The 24,011-nt window shown below is 44.6% G+C and overlaps 2 pseudogenes; one reads left to right on the forward strand and one right to left on the reverse strand.

Moving 5' to 3' along the window:
• The first annotated feature begins 4,209 nt into the window (after positions 1-4,209).
• LOC136518866 (uncharacterized) lies at positions 4,210-17,626 on the forward strand (annotated as a pseudogene).
• Positions 17,627-17,960: 334 nt separating this feature from the next.
• LOC136515548 (uncharacterized) lies at positions 17,961-20,744 on the reverse strand (annotated as a pseudogene).
• Between the last annotated feature and the right edge of the window lie 3,267 nt (positions 20,745-24,011).

The raw sequence follows: 24,011 nt of genomic DNA on the forward strand, positions 1-24,011 counted from the left end.
AGCATAGCAATCTATACGATCCTGTCATACTAGTAAGACACATAGGATAAAGATATATATATGCAAGTGGGTTTCATTCAACTCCTTAAAACTTAATGTATAAATATAATTTGAAGTGTAGAAAAGCAGGGGTTTTACACCGGGGCTTGCCTGGGTAAGATTTAATCAGAAGTTAGCTTTCCATCATGGCGATACGATCTCCAAAAGTACCATTTCTCCAGCAACTCCCAATGACTCTATGATCCATCGACGTCCCTATTATGATATGCAATGCAATAAAATGCAAAGACGTAATTAATCGACTGCAACCGTGGCTCGTAAAATACGATTTACATCTTTCAAGTTAACGAGCTAGTTCTAACGACGACCGTACTTTGGCTACATATCCATGTTGTCGAATAAGGCGTTATTACCTCGTAATATTTTAGTTATACAAACCCAAGTTGTTTCGTTATTCCATTCTACGATTTAATCTCTATTTGAAATATGGCATCATTATCTACTCTAGTAAACTAATTATTTTTATGCTACAAAAATTACAGTGAGTATCTAATATTGCTAGGAACCTACTGTAAAAATATCAGATCCAATACTATTACCAATTTATCACAACAATTCCTATAAGTTTATATTTTTATAATATTAAGTATGTTAAAATAATTAGAGCAACCTTAAAAATATACCGAACATATGCGAACAAAATACACTATTAGGTAAATCATGATTTTTAGAAATTCAACAAAACTGGTTTCATATTTTTTGGACAACTACACAAATTTATATTGATTTTACAAGTTTATTTATGAAACTAAATTAATAAATGCTTGAGAAACTAAAGAGGACCAACGGCTTGGCTGCTGACCAGACGCGGCCCAACGGCGCGGTAAATGGCACGGCGGCCTAGGGGGCAGCTGTCGCGGGTACGTTACCAACTTATCATAGGGACCAAAACAAGTCTATACTTAAAAACATGTCACTAGACCGAGGCTTTTCAACTGAGCGTGCTCCCCAAAATAAACACGTGAGTATATATATATATATATATATATATATATATATATATATATATATATATATATCGGTTTACTAATTTAGACAATTAGCAATATCTAGGCACAAGGAGATTTTTAACAAAGCTCGAATTTAAATTATATTCAAAAGCTATATATATCGTTCTATTTATTAATGAATTTTATTTTATTTATAAAAGTTGCTTTTCATGCTTAATCTAATAGAACAAACTGTTCGCTATTTATTTGCCAGAATTGTTGCCAGACATTCCTAAATATCTCTACGCACTGAATAATTTTCACCTAGGCGTTTATGTGAGTCCACAAAACTGAGTCACATAGGATTCACTTATCGGCTAAAGTATGTTTTAAATAAAAAATCCGAGAAACTCGCTTCAGAATTTTTTCTTAGGCCTAAATCTCGGTGCTAAATGAGCTCGTAACACTAGAGGTGTTACACCCACATCGCCGACACGCCATTGGGGCCACGTCCGTGTGATCGGAGCAGGCTGCACGCACCACCACTGAGATGGGACTGCACTGCCGCCGAAGATGGGGCAGGGAGGCCTGTGGTCGGCAGGGAAGAATCCAGAGGGAGCGGCGGCGCGCCGTCGAGGTCCCTGGGCGACGCGGACGGGAGGGAGTCATGGCACGGTCAGGAGGAAGTCGCGACCAAAGGGGAAAAGAACGAATCGTTATCTACATAACAAGTGGCAGTAGGGTAATTTTTTGCCCCAAAAGCCAGCAAAAGCAGGGGGAGGTGCTTTTGGATTTGTACCTCAGGAAAAGCTGCTTTTGGACAACAACACCTACAGCTTTTGAGCCATTTGATTCGACTTTTTAGTTTTTGGGGGCAAAAGCCACAGCCAAAGGCCCAACCAAACAGAGTTTAAATCTTGAGATATACACATGGGAGTAACTACGTCCTAGTAGGAGTAGGAAATACTTTCCCATTACCATTATTGATATGTCATAATATGTTTTGGTAAAAAAATTAAACTTAACTAAAGTAATAGCTTACAAAATTTATTGCAGAGTATTAGTGTAATTTAAAGTGTTGTTGGTATGTGATTTATTATGGGAATATTTTTGAATAATAAACTATTAAAATAAATATTAATCCTAATGTATGTATTAACATGATCTGTATGGAACCACACATCATGTATGGTTAGTTTTCAATCTAGCAATAATAGAAGTATGCAATTAGAAGATATAAAACTTACTGATCATTGTAGTTATTGAATTGTTTTCTCTAACATATATACTGATATATAAACATATATTGTAAGGAATATTTTAGTTTATTTTTTGTAAACAATAGACATGGGTAATTTAGAATAAGATTAAAGGGATTACTTTATATTTTCTTTAATAACAGAATATGTGAGTAATTTAAAAGTAAACTTAGGGGTTACTTTGCATTAGGAGGTCATTTTAAATTATCTTTCATAAAGATATAAGTGGATGATTTTAATAAAATATAAGGGGTTATTTAATATTATCTTTTATAATGGCAATGGTGGGTAATTTAGATGCAACTTTAGGGGGTTATTTTATATGTTTTAATAATAGCATGTGGGTAAATTTTTAAAGATTAAAATAGATCTAACGGCTATTTGTGATGTTGGTTAGGATATACCGAATTTAAAGCTAAATGTTTCTATTTATTGCAAAAAAATTAGGATTTATCTTCTTTCTTAGCGCGTCTCGTGAGGATTAACTTGAAGGTTCCATTGAGAGCCTCTAATTAGTGTGTATGCACACACATATTATATAAGATAAGATAACTCAATACTATAATGAAGCACACATTCACATGAGACGTGATAATTCATCCTGACCATTGAACATTTTATAACTACAATTTAAAAGTAACATTTAACAAACGTCCTTATTCACATGGTTTTATACATAAATCAAAGACACAAGGCTAGAGAAAAATACACTGGAAACTTTGAGTTTAAATAAAAAGATGATTCAAGTGATTTTATAGACCATCGCAGAGTTGGAGAGAGACGCTTAGAATTTAAATTAAACAATCAATTAGATTTATTTTTTTGATATATATGGGAAGACAAAGGACATGATCCAAACGGTTAACCAACACATTGACATAACCATGAAATAGTTTTTTAAACTAATGCGTGGTTGGAGATACCACTTCAAAGTTTAGTGATTTTGACTAACAATGTAACAGTGCCTCCATCGTCTTTTGCCGACACCAGAACTAACTTGTTGCCGGTGCTCTCCCCCGTCTTTTCCTCATCCTACCGGTCTAATCCACCTTGTAGCGGATGACACAATGCATCATCGTGCCTCGCTGCTGCCGCATCCCCGATCGACTTTGCCAACACAAGCTGCCTCCACCACCACCCTTCCACTAGAACTACTAACCTATCAGGCCATCACTAGTGCTTGGCCCACACCCTTACCCTACGCCCAACCAGTCTCCGCTGCCTCCTAGCTGGTGATACCAACGAGTCGCCTCACCTCGCTGCCACCGTATACCCGACCAACTTCGACGACGTAACGTCGTCTCCACCCTTACTCGTGCCCACCACCACCGACGGACTAACCTTCCACTCTTTAAGGTTCTCTTTTGACAACTTATATCCAAAACCCTGAATCCCTAATCCCTACACCCCAAAGCCTAGGAAGACATCAGAGAAGGAGAATCCAAGAAATTAGGTGTAGAGAGCAAAATAAGACACCACTACTGTAGTAGAAAATTTTCAAAAAAAAAGAGGCTGATGCTCATGGACTCATGTATACAGCACGGCTCATGAGAGGCATGCATGTAGCAGCGCCGGTACACTCGTGTGATACGATCAACGGCCATGGCCCTCGCTACCGCGTGCATCCAGTTGCTCGTCTTTCCTTCCTCGGGTGACCTCACGTGGACCCCACCCTGTTCCGTGCTGTGCAACAGCCTGTTCGCTTGCTCGTAAACGATCGTAAATTTCCAGGCGGGAACAGTGTTTTTCTCTCACACCAAACCAGCCAGCAGTAAATAATCCACGATCGTTTACGGCCTCCCGAACAAGCCGCAAGCGTCCTAGAGGGGAGGAATGAACGCCCCCGTGGGCCCGTCGCCTGCTGCCGTGGCCGATCACGAATTCAAATCAAACCAGCACAACCGACTCGCCCCCCTCCGACCCCAAGCGCCCCCAACTAGTGCAGCGCCTCGCCGCCAGCCATGTCGTCGTCGGCGCCAGATGTGGCGGAGTCGTCGCGTGCTGGCCAGGAAGCGGAGCAGCAGCCCGAGTCGGAGCCGCAGCGCAAGTGGGTGGCCCTCGTCTCCGCTGCCGTCCTCCTCGACAACGAGGACGAGTGGGCCCAGAAGATCATCGGCGGAACCGACGTGCTGCTCGACCTCAACGACCCGCCGCTGCCCTCCTACATGGTGCTGCACCCCCGCGTCGCCCCGGACCCCAGGCGCAACAACGAGCCGCTGTCCGCCTACATCCTCGCCACCGACCGCTCCGCCTGCATCCTCCTCCACGTCGTCGAAGGCAACCACCCGGACTTCTTCCTCTGCAACACCCACAGAAGTACCGTCACCATCCTCCCCCCGGTGTCTTCCTATATCCAGGCCAGAGGCCATGACATCCGCCCCCGCCTCAGCATCGGCCTCATCGCCGACCCGCACCACCGCGGCCACTACGTGGTCGTCCAGCTCCACCCCACCACCTCCGATGACCACCCCAACAAGCTCCTCTACTACTCCACCGCCAAAGGCCGGTGGTTCATCAGGGGGTTCAACCTACAACAGGCCCGCATGCGCAACCCCTTCTCCGAGACTGGCGTGCTCGCCCACAACGGCCGCCTCTGGTGGCTTGCCCTCGCCTATGGTGTGTTCTTCTGCGATCCCTGCACCCCCCAATTCGAGTCCCCCCAGCTGCGCTTCCTCCCGCTCCCGGACGACTGCGAGATGGAGGGCGACGTCGGCTTCGACCCCCGCATCAGGACCCTCATCGACCAGCGCCGCTGCGTCAGGCCCAGCGAGGACAAGCTACGCTTTGTCGAGATCCGCGGCCTCTCCTACGACGATCTCGTCGACGTACCCGTGGCTAACCCCACCGTCCAGATGTGGACGCTCGACGACCCGGAGGGCCCCGACGCATGGACGTTCGAGTACGAGGTGTCCTTCACCGAAATCTGGGGCAACAAGACCTACACCGACGCGGGCCTGCTGCCGGACGAGGTGCCCCACGTCTTCCTCGTCGACCCCAACCACCACTACGTCGTCTACTTCTTCCAGGGCTCGAAGCTCTTCGGCTTGGACATGCGCGAGAAGAAGTGAATTTTTTGTATTTTGGTCCTTTTTGAAAACAATTTTTACAAAAAGACCTACGTCAAAATGTTTTTTGAAAATAAACTATTTTAGGCGTCTTAGAACATGACGCCGAGGTATGGGGGTCGGCGTCGACTGACACGACGCCGAGGTATTGCCACGTCATGGACAACCGGGGTCGTCGATGACACGGTGGCGCGTGGGTCCGAGACGTCGACGTCGTGTCAGCCAATGCCAAGGGCCCAACCTCGGCGCGGCTGGACTACATGCCGAGCTATTGGCACCATCCGGCGCACGGCCTAGGCGGCCCAACAACGCACGGTGGCCCAGTAGCTTGGCGCGGGGTCACTTAACGCCGAGCCACAGACCTCGGCGCGGCCTGACTCAACGCCGAGGTCTGGTCCCTTGAGGCCACGCCGAGGCCCCCTTCTTCTTCCTCCCTCCATTCTAAAGACGGTCGGCCTCCTCTCTTTCTCTTCTCCCCCGCGCCGCCACCAAACCCTAGCCTCCAAAATCGACCCTAGGTGCCACGATCTCGGCTCCTGAAGCTTCCTCGAGGTAATGGTCCCTCCCCTCCTCCATTCTATCCACGTAGATGTGCTTACATTGTCCCTAATCATGTGGAATCATGGGTGTATGGTGTTTTGGTATATTTGTGTTTGCATTTGCAAAATGTATGGCTTAGGATGATTGAGTGCATTGTTGTTTAACTGTTTTATGTGCTGAACATGTTAGGTTAGTTTGGTTTCTAGTTATTTTGGTCATTAGGGTTCTTTGTTTATTGTAGGTGTCATTAGGGTTAGTATGTATTTTATTTATTTGTTGGTCATTATATTTCAATTTTGTATGACTAGAAATAATTATGTTGTTGGGGTTGAAAAAGATGAAATGATATATTTTAGTTTCTACTTATTGGATTGAAACTCGCATGATATATTGATATGTGACACTACTTGTTGTGTGATGGCTGTAGATGGATAAATTAGTGAGGTTGCATCATGGAGGCCATATTGTTAGGACAAGAGATGATAGTTTGGAATTTCTGGACATGTGTGAGGAGTTGTTGATTTTTTCTGAAACACCATCTTTGACCCAGTTAGTGGAGCGAGTGAAGGTTAAGTTAGGCTGGAATGAAGGAGACGTGCATGTTCAGTTTGAAGGTGTCATAGATGTTGGGTCATCGAAGGGTCCTCGGATCAAGCGGTTGCTCAAAATTACAAGCGAGACTGAATGGAATGATTACAAGGCAATTGTATTGGCCTTAGAAGTACGATCTTTGGATTTAGTAGTAAGGAGTCCGGCTTAGGAAATGATAACTTCGAAGCATGGCCATCTTCCCCCGCTCACATAGGTTATGGTCCTTTGTCTGAAGAAGAAATACTTGTCACACAACTAGGCTACAGTGGAGATGAGGAAGAGAATCCGGTTGCCGATGGTGAGGGCAATCATGATAGTGATGAAGAGGATGATGATTATGTAATTGGTGATGCAGAAGAAGGTTTGGACGATGCTAGCGGAGACTTTTCTATTGAGGATGAGCTTAGCGATGAAGATGATCTTAGTGGTGAAGAAGACTTTGGTGATGCTAGGGCTACGAACCGTTTTGACATGGAGATAGCTGGAGATGATGAATCCTTCGTAGAGGAGATAGCCGAAGACTCTGATGACGATCGCCCTGTTGGTCGTCTCAATTTTAGAGAAATAGAGATATTGTCTAGGGTCTTGCCTTGGAGAGATCCACTAGTTGGTGATTTCGAGGACCTTAGCCATGGTCATAGGGCAGTAGCTGATGGTGGGCCAAGTGATACAACTGTGCCTGATGTTAGCGGTTGCCTCATCATACGGAAGGGCATATTGTTTGCTACCATGGATGAATTGAAATCATGGTTGCAAGAGTACTCCATTGTACACAACCGACCTTTTAGGGTCATCAATTCATTCAAGGAGAAGAGGTACACTGTTGCTTGTGAAGAACAACAGTGTGGTTGGAGAGTATGTGCTAGGAAGACAAAGGCAGGCAAATGGAAGATTACCTCAGTGAAGCAACCACATGTTTGTGCCACTGCTGAGGCAGAAGAGAACCATCTGCAGCTCAATTCTAGGTTCATTGCAAGGCAGTTATGCCCCATGGTGAAGCATATGCCAACCATTATGGTGTCTGTGTTGGTTGAGATCATCTTACAATGGTACAATTACTATGTCAAGTATGGGAAAGCATGGAGGACAAAGCAGCGTGCACTGAAAATAATATTTAGAAATTGGGAAGAAGCTTATGAGCGCCTCCCTGTAATGTTGAACGCAATGAGGGCTGTAAATCCTAGGATGCACTTCGAGTATTTACCTAAGGAGGGTGAAACAAGGAATGGTAGCCAGGTATTTGGAAGGGCGTTTTGGGCGTTTGGGCAGAGCATCGAAGCATTCAAGCATTGCAGGCCCGTTGTCTCAATTGACGGGACCTTTCTTACAGGGAAATTTGAAGGCACAATGCTTATTTGTATTGGGACAGATGCAGAAGACCAGCTTGTGCCATTGGCCTTTGCGATTGTTCAGAAGGAGGACACGGATAGTTGGTGTTGGTTTCTCAGGCTAGTAAGACAAGTGGTAATTGGTCTAGGACGTGATGTTTGTGTGATATCCGATAGGAATGCTGGCATTCTGAATGCCATAGAACAAGAGATTCCTGGTTACGGCCAAATACATCACCGGTGGTGCACCAGACACCTTGCTCAGAATCTTATAAGGCATGATCACACAAAGGACAACTTCAAATTATTTGAGGAGGTTTGCAGGCAGCGAGAGGTTCAATTATTCAAAGATAAGTTAGATGCCCTGAAGTTAGCCACAAATGTTGATGGCAGACAATTCTTGAGCGAGTTGATAGCGTCGAAGGATAAGTGGTCACTTGCATATGACACCAGTGGTTGGAGATGGGGCTTCATGACTAGTAACATGGCAGAGATGTTCAACAGCCTTCTAAGAGGTTGTCGTGGTTTGCCTATGACTGCTATTGCCTCATTCACCTTCTACAAGTTGAATTCTTGGTTCATTTCGAGGAAGAAGCATGCAAGGTCTCTATGGACAGCAGGCAAAGCTTGGCCACTTTTAGCATCTCAGGAACTAGCTTTCTCAAAGAAAAAGTCTAAATGACAGAAGGGTTTATGTTTCGATCCGATCAACCATGGATATGAGATTCTAGAGGGTGGTGGAACTAACATTGGTGGTGAAGATCGGGGTGCTCGAAAACATAAAGTAGTGATCAATGAGAACAAGTGTACGTGTGGAAAACCGATCATATACCATAGGCCTTGCTCCCACATGATTACAGCCTGTCACCTTAGACGTGTTGACGCTGAGGTTCCTCTCCGTATGGCCGTGGAGTTCTCTTTGAGGAACCTAATGAGCACCTAGAATCCTCCGTTCGAGCCATTTCTTGATGAGAGTCAATGGCCTACTTATGATGGCCCCAAGTATGTGGCTGATCTTGGTTTACTCTGGAAGAGTAGAGGACCTAGGCGGCGGAAGCGGTTCAGGATGGACATGGACCAAGCCACGAAAGGTAGATCAACCATGAGTAAGGTTGGGAGACATTTTGTAGAGGACACCCAAAAGAGCCGTTGCTCTGATTGCCATAAGCCGGGCCACAATAAAAGAAAATGTCCTGAACTACTTAGACAATAGGTATCCACCAAGCTAGCTACTTGAATTGCTTTGTGTAATAGTACATTGGTTTACTTTTGTTTTTTTTATTTTTATGTTACTTCGTACCACATACACATGCTTTAACTTATACTAATGCTTTGGCATTGCTTATGTTGCAGGATGGATCAGTTCCCCCTTCTTGATCCAAGGTTCGATGAGCACCATCGGGCTCGGAGGATCGAGAACGAAGAAGTATATTCAACAATTCGTATGAAACAGTGCATTGTTCATCTTTTGCTCTATAGTCCATGCTCTTTATAAAGTGACATGAACTAATACTTTTTCATGCTTCTCTTTTTTTTTGCAGGTTTTGAATGTGCTGAGGCCAATGACACATGAGGCCTCTACGACCATGGTCTACGATGAGAGGTACACGCCCCTCCTGAAGCTAGCGAACCTTGCTACCGTTGCTCGTGTTTGTCGTCGAGGCACGCCACCTTTCAACCCAGCGGCGCTGACGGCGTTGATAGATCGGTGGCGTCCGGAGACACACAGCTTTCACCTACCATGCGGGGAGATGACGGTCACTCTCGAGGACGTTGCCATGATCCTTGGAGTCAAAATCCGAGGATTCCCAGTGACAGGAGACACGGAGTCTGAAGGATGGCAGCAGCGGGTTGAGCACTTCTTGGGACGGCCCCTAGCGGCAGTTGAGGCTGGCAAGAAATGGCGCAGCAGTGGGGTGTCCCTGAGGTGGCTTCGTCAGCAGTTTCGGGAGTGCCCACCCAACGTAGACGCCCAGACCGTGACATACTACTGTCGGGCCTACATCCTGCACATGTTTGGTACGATTCTCTTCCCTGACGGCACTGGAGACACGGCATCCTAGATGTACATCCCGTGCCTTGGGAACTAGGAGGATGCCGGCAATAGGAGTTGGGGCTCGGCTATACTTGCCTTCCTATACCGTCAGCTTTGCAAGGCATGCCGCCGTCCTGGAGGCGCGCACGCTACAATGTCAGGGTGCATCACACTGTTCCAGGTAATAAAGTAAAGTTATACAAGTTTCCACTACAATTCAATGTTTTTTCTTAACAAAAGTGATTAACATTCAAGTTTCCACTCTTTTTTGCAGATTTGGATGTGGGAGAGGCTTCCAGTTGGGAGACCGCATCAGCTTGATCCCCCACAACCTTGGTTTCCTCAAGGAGACGCAGTTGTCACCCCTACCATGGCACACCTCTACGAGCGAGCCCACGGAACTTACCACGTGTCGCGCCACGCATACATCAGCTTCACCAACGAGCTGGACACCCTTTTGCCACAGCATGTAAGTTTCCCACCCTTTTGGCCTAATCGAGGATATGTGCACAAATTGAGCGTCGACTAGTTGATGACGACGTTGTGTACAGGTTCAATGGCGCCCATATCGGCGGAGGCAAGTCATGGATCTCAACTTGAGCTCCTTGTGCATGGCAGACGCGGACGTCTGGATGATGAGGACCCCCCTTATTTGTTTCTATGCAGTAGAGTACCATCTCCCTCACCGTGTAGCACGGCAGTTTGGTAGGCTGCAGCCTTCTCCGCCCGATGATTTCTCCACCGGTTGGCAGCTCCACAAGTACATAACATGCAATATTTTGTTCGTTTCACATGAATGAATCATTGAGTAGGCCTTCATATTACCGCTATGGTGTAAAATTTGCAGGTTCAGTAGACAAAAAAATAAGATCACCAACTGGCAGCTGGAGCACCAGCGCTACATTGATGAGTGGATGTTGATGGAGCAGAACAACATGGGCATCCACACCGTCCATCGTGACAAGGCATTCGATGATTACCTTGTTTGGTTTGGTCAACGAACAAGGCTTCAATTGAGGCCCGCTTGGATGGAGCAAGACATTGCTGACATTGCGAGCGAGGATGAGGGCAACAACCCATATGACCAAGCTACCCGAGAAGGCAGGCAAGTTGAGATCGCCCCTACGTTAGCTAGAGCTGTAAGTGATACAACTATTTCCATCTATGAGGTCTTTACTGTCATGGAGACTTAAATTCTTGTTTTTGTTGCATAGAGCACGGAGATAATGATGACAGTGGCCGAGCAAGGAAGGCCATTGATGATTCCTGTGGGCGATCCTAATGAGGCCTCCATGTCACGACAGCACATTCAGGTAGTCTCCTCTCATTCAGTTGATATTACATCTTTATATAGTTTTGCGACCAACCCCACTTACTAATAGTGCTTTCAAAATGCAGCGTGCCATGCATCGCCTCCGAAAGGTAGCTGCACGCCTTGGATGTAGATGTTCCCCGGATGTGGTAGTCCCACAACAGCTTGGTGCTGGACCTTCTACTGCACATGTTGGAGGGACTTCATCTTCACATGGTGCACATGGTGGCATGACTTCTTCTTCACATGGTGTAACAACTAGTGCAGAGGGTGGTCAAGGACATGGTCATTATGATGATGAAGGACAGGGAGAGTACTATGATCATGAGTATGATGAGATTGGCATGTCCCAGCTTGGAGATGCACCCCAAGGAACTCAAGGCCCCTCCAGTTCTGGACGTCCATAGAGGACGCTCAGACTAGTGGACAGGTACACTCTAGGTACCTATCCGTTTGGGAGGGGAAAGCGTTACGCTCGTCGTCCACGTTAAGGTACAAGGAGCGATAAAAGATCCAAAGACTTCATATGCTATATTTTATGCATGGACTATGTATGTATTGGACCTTATGTAATGCACTATGTATGGACCTTGTACTATGTTTGGACTATGTTGGTTGATTGATGAAGCATATGTATGGACTATGTTGGATGTTGAATGTGTTGGACTATGTTGGATGTTGAATGTGTTGGACCTTATGTATGTATGGATGTTGAATGAATGTGTATGTCGGTGTGGTCATTTGTTATGTGAAATTATGTGTATTCTATGCATTATGTTTTTTGGTGAACCCCAAGCTCGGCATATCCACCACGATATTTAATTTAAGATAAGCTATACTTTATTTCTGGAATGAAAATGTGATTGTCCTCATAACGATATTTCCCAAATGTGGAACATCGCCATGTTTCATGTTTCTAGCTATCAAGAGAGGGCCTCCGTCGCAACTCACAAGAAAGAAGGGGTGTCATCATCCCCATCCTCCATGTTACGATCAACCTCTGTTGGATCCACGGTGACATGGCAAGCACGTAAAGGGGACGAAGCGGCTTAGGAGAGTCAGGGAGCTAGCGAGCTCAGGTCCGTTGTTGGCACAAGGTCATCGTCGGCTGATTAGAGTAGTAGGCAATAGTGAAGCAAATCAAAGAAGAGATGATATATTTTGGTGATCCCAGGAGCTCGGCGCCAATTGAACACACGCCGAGGGTGGGCACCTCGGCGTTTAGTCATTTGACGCTGACCACTGGTGCATACTGGATTCCTTTGCCTCGAAGCGCCGAGGTGCCCAACCTCGGCGTGCCGTAAATTGACGCCGAGCCATTAACTTCGGCGTGGGTCGACTAAGCGCCGAGGTTTGGCCCAAACCTAATGCCGGCCGTTGTGATCCCTAGGGTTGGCGTGGGCTAACTCGACGCCGAGCCTCAGCCCGCAAATGGCCAAACCAAACCCTAGGGTTGGCGTGGGCTGACTCGACGCCGAGCCTCAGCCCAACTCGCAAACGGCCGAGCCAAACCCTAGGGTTGGCGTGGGCCGACTCAACGCCGAGCCTTCTATCTCGGCGTTGTCTGACTTGACGCCGATCCTATGAATCATAAAATAGAAAGAATAAAGTATTAAAGACAGAGGTCTTGTAAACCTTTGGTTTGCAATCCTATTTACATGATTCAAATGAAAAATCTTTCTCAACGATTCCTCTTCTACTAACACGAGTTATACTAATAAGAGTAGACATGCTATATTTATGTTTGTTCCTGTAGGAAAAACTGAATGTTGGTTCAATTTCAATCCCCTATTTTTAGAGAGTCAAATCTTTTTTTCAGTTTGGGAATCAACCATAGTACATGAAACTTAGAGGTACGTAAATTGCAATTTATGAAATAGCGAATGCACAACGATTACACTCACATCAAAACTAACAATGGCATGTCGCAAACTAAACCTAGCATGCCTTAGGGGATTGAAAGAAACAAGTGATACAGACATTGCAAAGGGTACACACTCACATGAAAACTAACAATGGCATGTTGCAAATTAAACCTAGCATGCCTTAGGAGATTGAAAAGAACAACTCATACAAGCATTCCACATTCGGATTGACTAACAAAGGTTGGTCCTAATAATGCTCCCACATATTGAACTGAGTTGCGCCTTCCCCATAGTATCCTCCAGTTGACGGAGGCGGTGGCGGTGGCGGTGGCGGTGGAGAAGGAGGCCCGTCCTTCTTATGGTACGGGCACTCACAGTATGGATTATTGCATAGTGCCTCCTCTGCATCATTGCTATTGTCGTCGTCCGACTTGTCCCTGTTACCACTTCCAGGGCCATACTCTAGGTCAAAGATGCATCCCTGTAGATATGCGATGTACTGTTGATGGGGATAGATAGGAGGAGGGTCGACCCATCTAGTGAAGCCACAATTATCTGGATAGCTTGAATCCTGAAAACCCATCTACCAATAAGTACTACTAGAAACCAAATGCAAATCTAAAAAAGGAGAGAGTTCAAAGGAAATACAAATCCTCGCGGGCATCTGAAGAAACGACGGCCTCCACCGTCACAGTCATTGTACATCTACACAACGCAATCCAAACCGTGGCGGCATTTTAACCAATCTTCAATGCGCTTGTCGTATGATCTAAGAGGTCTCTCATGGGTGAAGTCACTCTTCCTCTCCAAAGGAAATTCCTCTATTGGTTCTTCAAAAGAATCAGGACCCAGAGAACCCTCCCACACAATCGGAGGTCCCTTCCTCACCCCCTTTCCTCTCCCTCCACCGAAACCCTTTCCACTCGAGGAACCTCCGCTCGACATTTCCTAAAACTAAACTAGAAAACAAGTTGTGTGGATGTGGAGCAAGACATGGACCACTATATATAGAGATGAAGGCAGGTTCACCATGAATGCTACTTGACAAAAAACTTGTGTGCGTACTTATTTATTGAATCTGCAAAGGCTAGATGCTTCATCTGAAAAGCCTACAACCATGACCGGTCATTTTATCTGAAAAGGCTACCGCTGTGTTTTGTCACTTCATCTAAATGTAGTACATCACTCTGATATTAATTCACTGCGTATACGGATACAACAGTAAACGAATCTAGGCTTTTCAGTGAGTTTTCGAATAGACTTTTCATTGACTGCAACAGTACTTGTAGCCCTTTCAGTGACTGCAACAGCACAAGTAGCCTTTTCAGTGATACAAACAGTAGCACTACAGTCTTAGGATAGTTAACGAAGTATAGGGCATAAGACCATCTGAAATAAATGCATAGTGCATTACAACATAATAAAAAAAGTCCAGGGAATAAGTTCATCTGAAATAAAAGCAGAGTGCATTACAACATAGTAAAAAAAGTCCAGGGCTACACGACATCGCTCGTGAATAAACCAAATACCTACTGAGTTCAACGAGGCCACTTTCCCTTCATCTGGGCATCGGGATTCTCCTCCATCGCTGCCTTCGCTCGGCGCACACGCTCAAGCTTCTTCTCCCTCTCCGCCCTGTACGCAGCAACACGTCTCCTTTCCTCCTCTTCCTTATGCTCCTTTTCTATAGCCTCCTATCTACGTCTCTGCTCAAACCTCTCCTTAACCTCCGCATCCCACTCCTTCAGGCCTTCTAGATGCTGCTTGTCCGACTCCTTGATCTCAGTGTCAATCCACTGCTCAAAGTCACACAGTGGTGGAACGGTCTGCAAGAAAAACAAATTGTTACAAAACAAATAAATAAGCAATACTTAACATCACAAGAAAATTAATTAACACACAATAAAAATTCCTCACAAACGATGTACGACGCTGTTGCTTTATAGGTTCCCATGCATAATTGGAACACATCCAGTACCTCTGTCTATATGCTTCCTCATCTTCAGAGATGTCTACCTTGCAAGGATCACTATAAAAGCACATTGGTCAAGGAACACCTTTAGGGACAGACTTTAGGTCGTAGGGATTTGCCCTCTCGCGACCATAGCTATAATTAAAAGAATTTAGCCATATTAACGGAGAACCACCTAGGGTTTTCTATTTGTTGCACAAATAATGAATAAACATTAGGATTACCTTGGAATACGAGCTTTACCACACCTTGGCATCCTAACATTACATAGAAAAAAAATCAATCTAAAGTACCTTGCAACGAATGTAAAGCTACTGACACTATTTCACCATACCTCCCAAATAAGCTTTTCATTACAAACCCTAACAAATTTGAATCCCAACCAACACAAAATTTAACTCAATAATTATAAACCAGAGCATATACAACAACAACAACAACCATACATTTAGGTCATTCAATCATTTGAACCACCATACATTGCACGAATGACATGAACATAAACCAAACCTATAATGTCAAGTTCAAAAACAACCGAATCTAAATGGATGAAATGAAAGAGGAAAAAGAGGAGTACCTTGGCAAAACGCCTTGGTCATAAAAAATTGAAATGTAATGACCAACAAATAAATAAAATACATACTAACCCTAATGACCAACAAATAACTAACCCTAATGACACCTACAATAAACAAAGAACCCTAATGACCAAAATAACTAGAAACCAAACTAACCTAACATGTTCAGCACATAAAACAGTTAAACAACAATGCACTCAATCATCCTAAGCCATACATTTTGTAAATGCAAACAAAAATATACCAAAACACTATACACCCATGATTCCACATGATTAGGGACAATGCAAGCACATCTACGCGGATAGATTGGAGGAGGGGAGGGACCATTACCTCGAGAAAGCTTCGGGAGACAAGATCCGAGCACCTAGAGTCGCATTTGGGGGTTAGAGTTTCGTGGGGGCCATGGGGGATTTGGGGGGCCGGCGGTCTTCAGAATGGAGGGAGGAAGAAGAAGGGGGCCTCGGCGCAGCCTCAAGGGACCAGACCTCGGCGTTGAGTAGGGCCGCGCCGAGGTCTGTGGCTCGGCGTTAAGTGACCCCGCGCCGAGCTACTGAGCCACCGTGCGTTGTTGGGCCGCCTAGGCCACGCGGCGGATGGTGCCAATAGCTCGGCGCGCAGTCCAGCCGCGTCGAGGTTGGGCCCTTGGCGTTGGCTGACATGACGCCGACGTCTCGGACCCACGCGCCACCGTGTCGTCGACGATCCCGGTCGTCCGTGACGTGGCAATACCTCGGCGTCGTGTCAGTCGACGCCGACCCCTATACCTCGGCGTCATATTCTAAGACGTCTAAAATGGTCTATTTTCAGAAAACGTTTTGACGTAGGTCTTTTTATAAAAATTATTTTCAAAAGGGACCAAAATACAAAAATTTCACCGAGAAGAATGTCGTCGCCTGCAAGGAATGCCTGATAGACCGTGATCAACTCAGGTTCCCATCCTCCCGCCCCATCGTCGATGCCTGGAGCTACCGCCACCGCCAGCCACGCTTCCAGGAGACGACGACTCTTCACCAGATGGTATGCACGCGTACATCCCCACTAGTTGCTCAGTTCTGAGGCATCCACTTGCCTTACCTACGGTTAGTGAATCGATCGAATGCGTGTCTGCATGCTCTGCATTCAACGTACTGTAAATTGTGCGTGTTCTTACTTAGACGGGCTAGGTCATTTCCGACATTCATATTGGCCTATGTGCATGGTAGTAACAGTAGTATCTGAACTGGTTTATGCCGGATTGATGGATGTGATCGCATTTCCAGTTTCAGTTGGCATGCTTACTGTCTTACACACTGACCAGATTACAAGGGATGATCCTCGTGACATGTGTGCGCTTCTCCGATTCATTGCCTTTGCCTTATCATTGAGAAATATGTTCATTACTTTCATAGATGTACTATTCTGTTATGTGCACTAGGATTACAACTGCACAACGTGTATGGATGATAGAATAGTCACTGAATTAGTCTGAATTTGGCATGCACAGAACACTGCTTCTGTTTGGCATCAATTCTTTATATATTCCTCTTGCGAAAAAGATTTGATTCATGAATCATGACTATGACTTCTGCTAGTATTTGGATTTGGAATGCTGATTGCTTGCTTGACCTTTAATTGCTGCTCTTTTTCATGCTCTTGTAGCATTTGGATTTGGAATGCTCATTTAGAATAGAAGCACGGAATTAGTCTGAATCTGGCATGAAGAGAACACTGCTCTTCTGTTTGGCATCAGTCACTATGTATTCCTCTTGCTCATATTTGATTCATGAATCATGACTATGACTTCCACTAGCATTTGGATTTGGAATGATGATTATTGCTTGCTGACCCTTAAGTACTGCTGCTCTTTTGCATGCATGCAGATAATGTTTGGTCGACACAGTCTTACGCCGAGGAAAAGAAGCGCCAGGTGACCGAGTCTGTTAACTCTTGGCTAAACCAGGCCCGGCTGGAGTGGGCGAGGGACACGGACGCGTCGGTCGAGAGCTGGAGGACATGGCAGATGGCACCACCAACATCTGATGAATCATCTATTAACTCAGGTGGCCAAGCTGATGATGAGCTGGAGATGCAGTTCCCCCTTTCTCTGTAGGTGAGACAGAGAACCCAGAGACCGATTCGTCGTGTCAACATGTGGAAGCTTCTTTCGATCTTGCGTTTCAGATACATAGAGTAGAGACTAGAGACTGCAGCTTTGTGTCATGGACATCTCATCCATTCTCATCTGAGACAGTGGCGGACGCAGGAATTAAAAATTGGGTGTACAGGTTACATATATATACACATACCGAACCAAACCATTGTGGCATATGTAAAGCTAAATGTCCACCGATTCAAAGCAAACAGTACTAGAACTAGAGCAGAGTACATTAGTACAATTAATTAATGCATACAATATTTTTGAAGTCTCAACTAATAAAGGAACATTACAAATTTATTCGACGAGGCGGCTTTTGGAATCGAGAGATGATGTCTTCATCAGCAACACATAGAAAAAATTGCTTCTCAATGAATGTAACCAAGCAATCATTCATGCTATTTCTTAGCTTGTTCTTTATGAAGTTCATCACTGAAAATGCTCTTTCAACACTTGCAGTTGCAACCGGTAGCAATAGGACTAATTTCAGAAGCTTGTAGACATATGAGTGTAAGACATGCTTATTTGTTTCAACAAGTAAAACTGAAAGCTCGGCAATACTTTTCACTTTGCTAAATCTTTCATCACCACGCATATCAACAATAAAGTTACGAAGCTGATAGGTTAGATGTCTCAAATCAGTGACTGAGAAGTCTTTGGGATAAAACTTTGCAAGTTTTACTAAGTTATCCTTGTCAAAAGAAGCAAATGAATCTTTGGGATTGAATGACGACATGCAAATCAGCAGATCAGTGTTTACCTCATCAAACCTATCATTGAGTTCTTGAAGTTGCCTATCAATGACACCAAGAAACATGTCAACTTTGAAACGATGATAATTTGTGAGTTTGACATAGTACCTCTTTGATCTTCCAACTGACTTGTATCTGCCATCCATTTTAGGAACTACAATTTTGCGCTTCACACAAAAAGAAGTGACATTAGCAAGAAATTTCTCCCATCCATCATCCTCTCGCAACAACTCAAGTTGAGTCTTTGTCAAAGATATAAGTGAAACAACATTAAGAATATCTTGGTCCATCTTTTGCAAAGCACAATTCAAGTCATCTGTGTACCCAAGTATGGTGTCTAGCAAATGTGCAAGGAACACAAATTCAAATGACTCAAATGAATACAATGCTATTTGAGCCTTTGAAGATTCTTTGTACTCTGCATCATCTCCAATTTGTTGAAGTACCCTTCGGATTGAACCATACATAAGAATAACATGTATCGTTTTGTAGTGAGATCCCCAACGAGTATCAGCTGGCCTAGCTAACCCCATCTCTTGATTCAAACCACGACAACTTTCAATTTCACCCAACTTTAATGCTTCAATAACCTCTTCAGCTTGAGCAGATCGAAGCAATTGCAACCTCTTACAGGAGTTCCCAATGGCAGTCAACAACAACCCAAGCTGCTCAAAAAACCATTTGCAATCTTGGTTCTCCTTGGCAACAGCCACAAGGGTTAGTTGAAGCTGATGTGCAAAACAGTGAACATAATAAGTAGAGGGAGACTTATCCATAATCAGTTTCTTTAGACCATTAACTGCACCCTTCATGTTGTTAGCCCCATCATATCCCTGCCCTCGAATTCTAGACAAGCTCAATGAATATTCCATAAATAAAGTCTCAATAACAAGTTTAAGGGTTGCAGAAGTAGTGTCCCCCACATGGACAACACCAAGAAATCGCTCAACAACCTTTCCCTTCTTATCAACATATCGCAAGCAAAGAGCTAATTGCTCCTTTTGGTACACATCACTAGATTCATCCGCAAGTATTGCGAAGTAGTCATCACTAAGATCATCTATGATACGTTTAGTAGTCTCTTTGGCACAACAGTTGATGAGCTCTTTTTGTATCCTAGGGGATGTCAGCTTGTTGTTCTTTGGAGCATTCTTTAGAACAACCCTATTGACATCCTCAAAATTTTTTGCTAGCCAATTGAGAACTTCTAGAAATTTTCCTTTGTTAAGAGACTCCTCACTTTCATCATGACCACGACATGCTAACCCTTGTCTCAAAAGAAACCTCAAGCACTTAAGTGAATAACTCAAACGTGCTTTTGTACAAAACTTTCTCTTATGTGGTTCGCTTCACTAAAGTGTTTGATATTGATGTTCCAGTTATAGAGAAGGAATCAAATTTCTCTTGAGCTAGACGGTGTGACTTGCAAGCAGCATGTTTGTCAAATTTACTTGTATGATTCCAAAGCCTAAAGCCTCCATTCACAAAATTATTCCCACCTTTAGCTGTTTTATTCTTGAACAAATAGCAAATAAAGCAAAATGCAGCATCTTGTTTTACACTGTACTCAAGCCAACCATATGTATCAAACCAACTAGATACAAAGCGATGTTTACCTCCAATATCTTTTCTTGGAAAATCATGTCCTCGAGGTTGACATGCCCCCAATGCAATATATCTTTTTCTCACATCAGCTTGATCATTGGGATTATAACTTGATATGGGAATCCTCTCCCCAGGATCATGTGGATGCCAGTTAACATCATAAAATGCCTCTTCTTTGATATCCTAATCATCAATTCCCTCATGTTGATCTTCTTGTATTACCGCTATTGGCACTTCATCTCCCATAACTTGAGGCTCTGTGCTTGCTACCTCTGGTTCCACTGCATCTCCCATAACTTCAGGCTCTGTGTTCCACTGTTTGCAATATCGGCGTCGAGTTACTAGCTATAGATGGTTTTGTTCTCTTTGCTGCTCTAGTCCACAAAGACTTCAAATCAACAACTTTTAATCTCTTTACTTGACTGAATCCCTATAATTAAATATATATATATATATGCTTAATTAAACAAATATGAATCAATTGCAAATTTGCAACAACCAATCAAAGATGAACTAATACTGTCTACTGAGGGCTAGATGTCTAGAACACCAACCTGTGGTGGCTGTGGCTCTGAACTTGCTGTTTGAACCGTTGCCGCTGCGTCTACGTGTGGGGGCGGCACCGGCGTGGCTTGCTCCATCTCGTCCTCGGCGACTGCGGTATCTTCCCCCAAGCCGGTCGTAGCCTCCGCTTCAGACGCCTCCGCGCCGGCCATGGGTTCTTCTAGGTGCATCTCGTCCTCATAGCTCAGATCCGCGCGACGGTGACCGGCAGCCGTCCGGCGCCCGCCGCCGCCTGGTGGTGCCATAGGCGGCGGCGCAGCGCAAGCGAGGAACTACGAAGGGGATTTTTTTTGTTCGAGTCGATGCAGCAGGGGTCGACGAGCGCTGGAGGTGACCACGGTGCTCTGGTTTAGATGGTGCATGGGAGGAGGCAAGAAACTGGCCTTTTAACACTTTCTTGGATCAAATATACAAAGTTTGGTCTACTTACATGTATTATACATGTATATGCATAGTAGCTGTAAATTTTTTCTCAAAATTATTGGATGTACACCCATGTCCACGTACTGCGTCCGCCCATGATCTGAGATGATGAAAGAAAAGGAACAATCATACCGGGACCGTTAGTTGTTATGGAGATGTGTGTGCAGTTCCAGTACTGGAATGCCAGTCCTGTGGTAACCTCTTCCTGTTTTTTGTTTGTTTGTTTCGGAATGGATTGCCTGTGTCTGTTGGGCTGTGAGAACCTGCAATGTGTCGCAAGTCGATCTGCTAATACAAAAGGAGTTCAGTTTTGGTTCTCCGTGTTCATTCCTTATCCACTTTGTCCTGTCCTGTTTGCATGCTAATACAAATGGAGTTCAGTTTTGGCTTCTTGGTGGAGCCGTGGAGGACAAGAGGAGCCGCAAGAGTGGCACAAGGACAACGGTCAACGGCTACTCTGAAGAGCAGTGCAACAACGTATAGCAGAGAAAGGTGGCGATCATGGCGTGACAGATCACAGATCCCGGCCACCGGGCGTGCCGCCGCGGATCCCGCACGCCGACGGCCCCGATGTTTTTTTGTTTCACTTTGTTGTTGTTCGAATTAATTTTGCCCATAATATTTGTTCACCATACAAATGATACACATGATACACCAGTGATTTCAGTTCATGAATATAAAGTAAATTCAGAAAATTTGGACTGTAACGATTCCATGAAGACAGTGGCTACAACGGTTGTTACTCTGCAAAATTGTTTGAGCATTATCTCCACATAACATAATGGTTTCAGCAATTTTCAAGTTCTGAAACTTCAAGGCAACCGTACTAGTACCAAGCATAGAAAGGGCTTGCTGAGTTTTCTGAACCTATTAGAACAAAAAAGTACAGCCAGTTCTTATCTCATGGTATCCTAATTTCTAAGCAGCGAACTTTTGATTCTGAACCTTGTTGCCAGAAGTCTTGCTCTCGTGTTTCTCTACGGCGCATCAATATTTGGGTACACTAAAGCCGCAGCAGCTGAACTCACAAGGCAACAAGTAAAAATGGGGGGAAAACATCAGTTCAGAACAAGACAAAGAAAACTGAAATTCCTGGACAGTGAACAAGGTATGGAATTTTGTGAATTGACAGTGTAACAACGGATCCATTTGTTTCTACATTCTGAATATTTTTAGCCTATACAAAAACACTGATATTCAACAGAAAAGGTAAATACATCAAAATCATTAATTAAATTCATTCAATCAATCTACATCCTCATCTGTAGCTTGTTTCAGATTAGTCCAAACTCATAAGCAAACAAAGCGCATATCATTTTCTAAAGCACGTGTAGAACCCCAAAAGCAATACTAAATGGCTAAACTAACTAAACAAGGACCCAATGCAAAAACCCAAGAAGAGGATACCAGCTGCAGCAACTAGCCAACTACGCATATTCAAAACCACAGAAAAGTATATGTACATCTGAGCTAAAGCACGTAGTAGGCAAGTTACAGTTTCTATCTACTGTCATCAGCAAGGATAATACTATGATTTTTTTTTAAACATCTGCCATGCAGCAAAAAGTTTACTGGTTCTAGCTTCAATAGCAAAGTCCGAGGATGTGAGTTGACACTACACTACACACTATTCAAGTTCGTAGATCAACTTAACATCACTTTTCATGAGGAGAGAGACAGATACGAACTGCTGCACAGACTGCTGAAGAAACAGCAGAGTCGTCACCTCGTGACCCGGTGGCGAGGACGACAACGTCCATGGTCAGATGGTGTCCTCGTTGGCAGGTAGGTCGATCAACAGAGGGGTCAGCCGTCCCTGGGATTCGCTTCATCCAGCTCGGTCGCTGAATTCCTCGGAGCAAGTTCGTTGCGGCGATTGCTAAACGTGCCACCTGTCTGCTGGCAGGTGAGGCTAGTCAACAGGCCGCGATACGAGCCAGGCTGCCAAGTGCCAACCCTGCAGTCACTGCATGTGAGGCCACAGTTCCGAAGAAGGTGGGGGCAGAAGCTGCATATTTGCAGGGTAAACAAAAACTAAAAAGGATGCAGCACGCAAATGATGCAGTTTAGGGCCTTGTTTGGATGCGCATGTATTCATCTCAATCCACATGTATTGAAGTGGAATTAAAACTAAGTTCCATTCTATTTCACTCCAACACATGTGGATTGGAGTGCATCCAAACAAGGCCTAGAATGGTTGTTAGTTCACATAGTATACACATGTGAATGGTTATCAGTTTGCAAATGACACTCAATCCAACGTACTACTGCCTAGCATCCGTGTGCTGCCTTGTTCTGCACACATATGCGCTGTGTACCGTGGACGTCACCTCTCTCAAGATCACGTTCCTTTCATTTGCTGAAAGTATATGTAAGAGATTTAGATGACGAAGCTGCGCACAGAGCTTTGCACCCAAACGAGAACCATGATTTTGAGCTCACCACTGAAACCAAGTTCAGCAAGGAGTTCAGCCAATCCTCATCCACTTGCCGTCGTCAAGCCTTGCTCTCGTATTCCTTCCTGAATACACGGGCCACTGGCCCACTGCCCCTCAGGTGCACGCAGTCGCAGGCACTCGACCCTGTCATCCTCGAACACGCGTGGGTTGGGCTTCCTTTGCCTGACGTTGTTGGCCCGGCCTGGTAAACATAAAGACAGCTCCTCTTCCGCAGCCTGTTCACTGTCCGACAACAGAGGGCTGACAGTTTCATCAACATTTGGCTGCGGCAACTCCAAAGCCGCTGAATTTCAAGGGAACATGTAAAATCAGTGATACAGTTAGGCATGAGTTAGACTGGGCAATCGGTTTAAACTACAAATTCAGTTTGGTTTCGTAAAACTTCGGTTTTCAACAATCAATAACCGTCCGATTTATTTCAAAACTGGAAACTGATGAATTCAGTTTCAGTTTTTCACATCGGTTATTAGGTTTAAACCGCACCGACCGAAGTTGCAAGAAAATCAGCAAAGCAGGACAAAACAAGGAAGTGGAGTG

This window comes from Miscanthus floridulus, chromosome 17, assembly GCF_019320115.1.
Source record: "Miscanthus floridulus cultivar M001 chromosome 17, ASM1932011v1, whole genome shotgun sequence".
Taxonomy (NCBI): Eukaryota; Viridiplantae; Streptophyta; class Magnoliopsida; order Poales; family Poaceae; genus Miscanthus; species Miscanthus floridulus.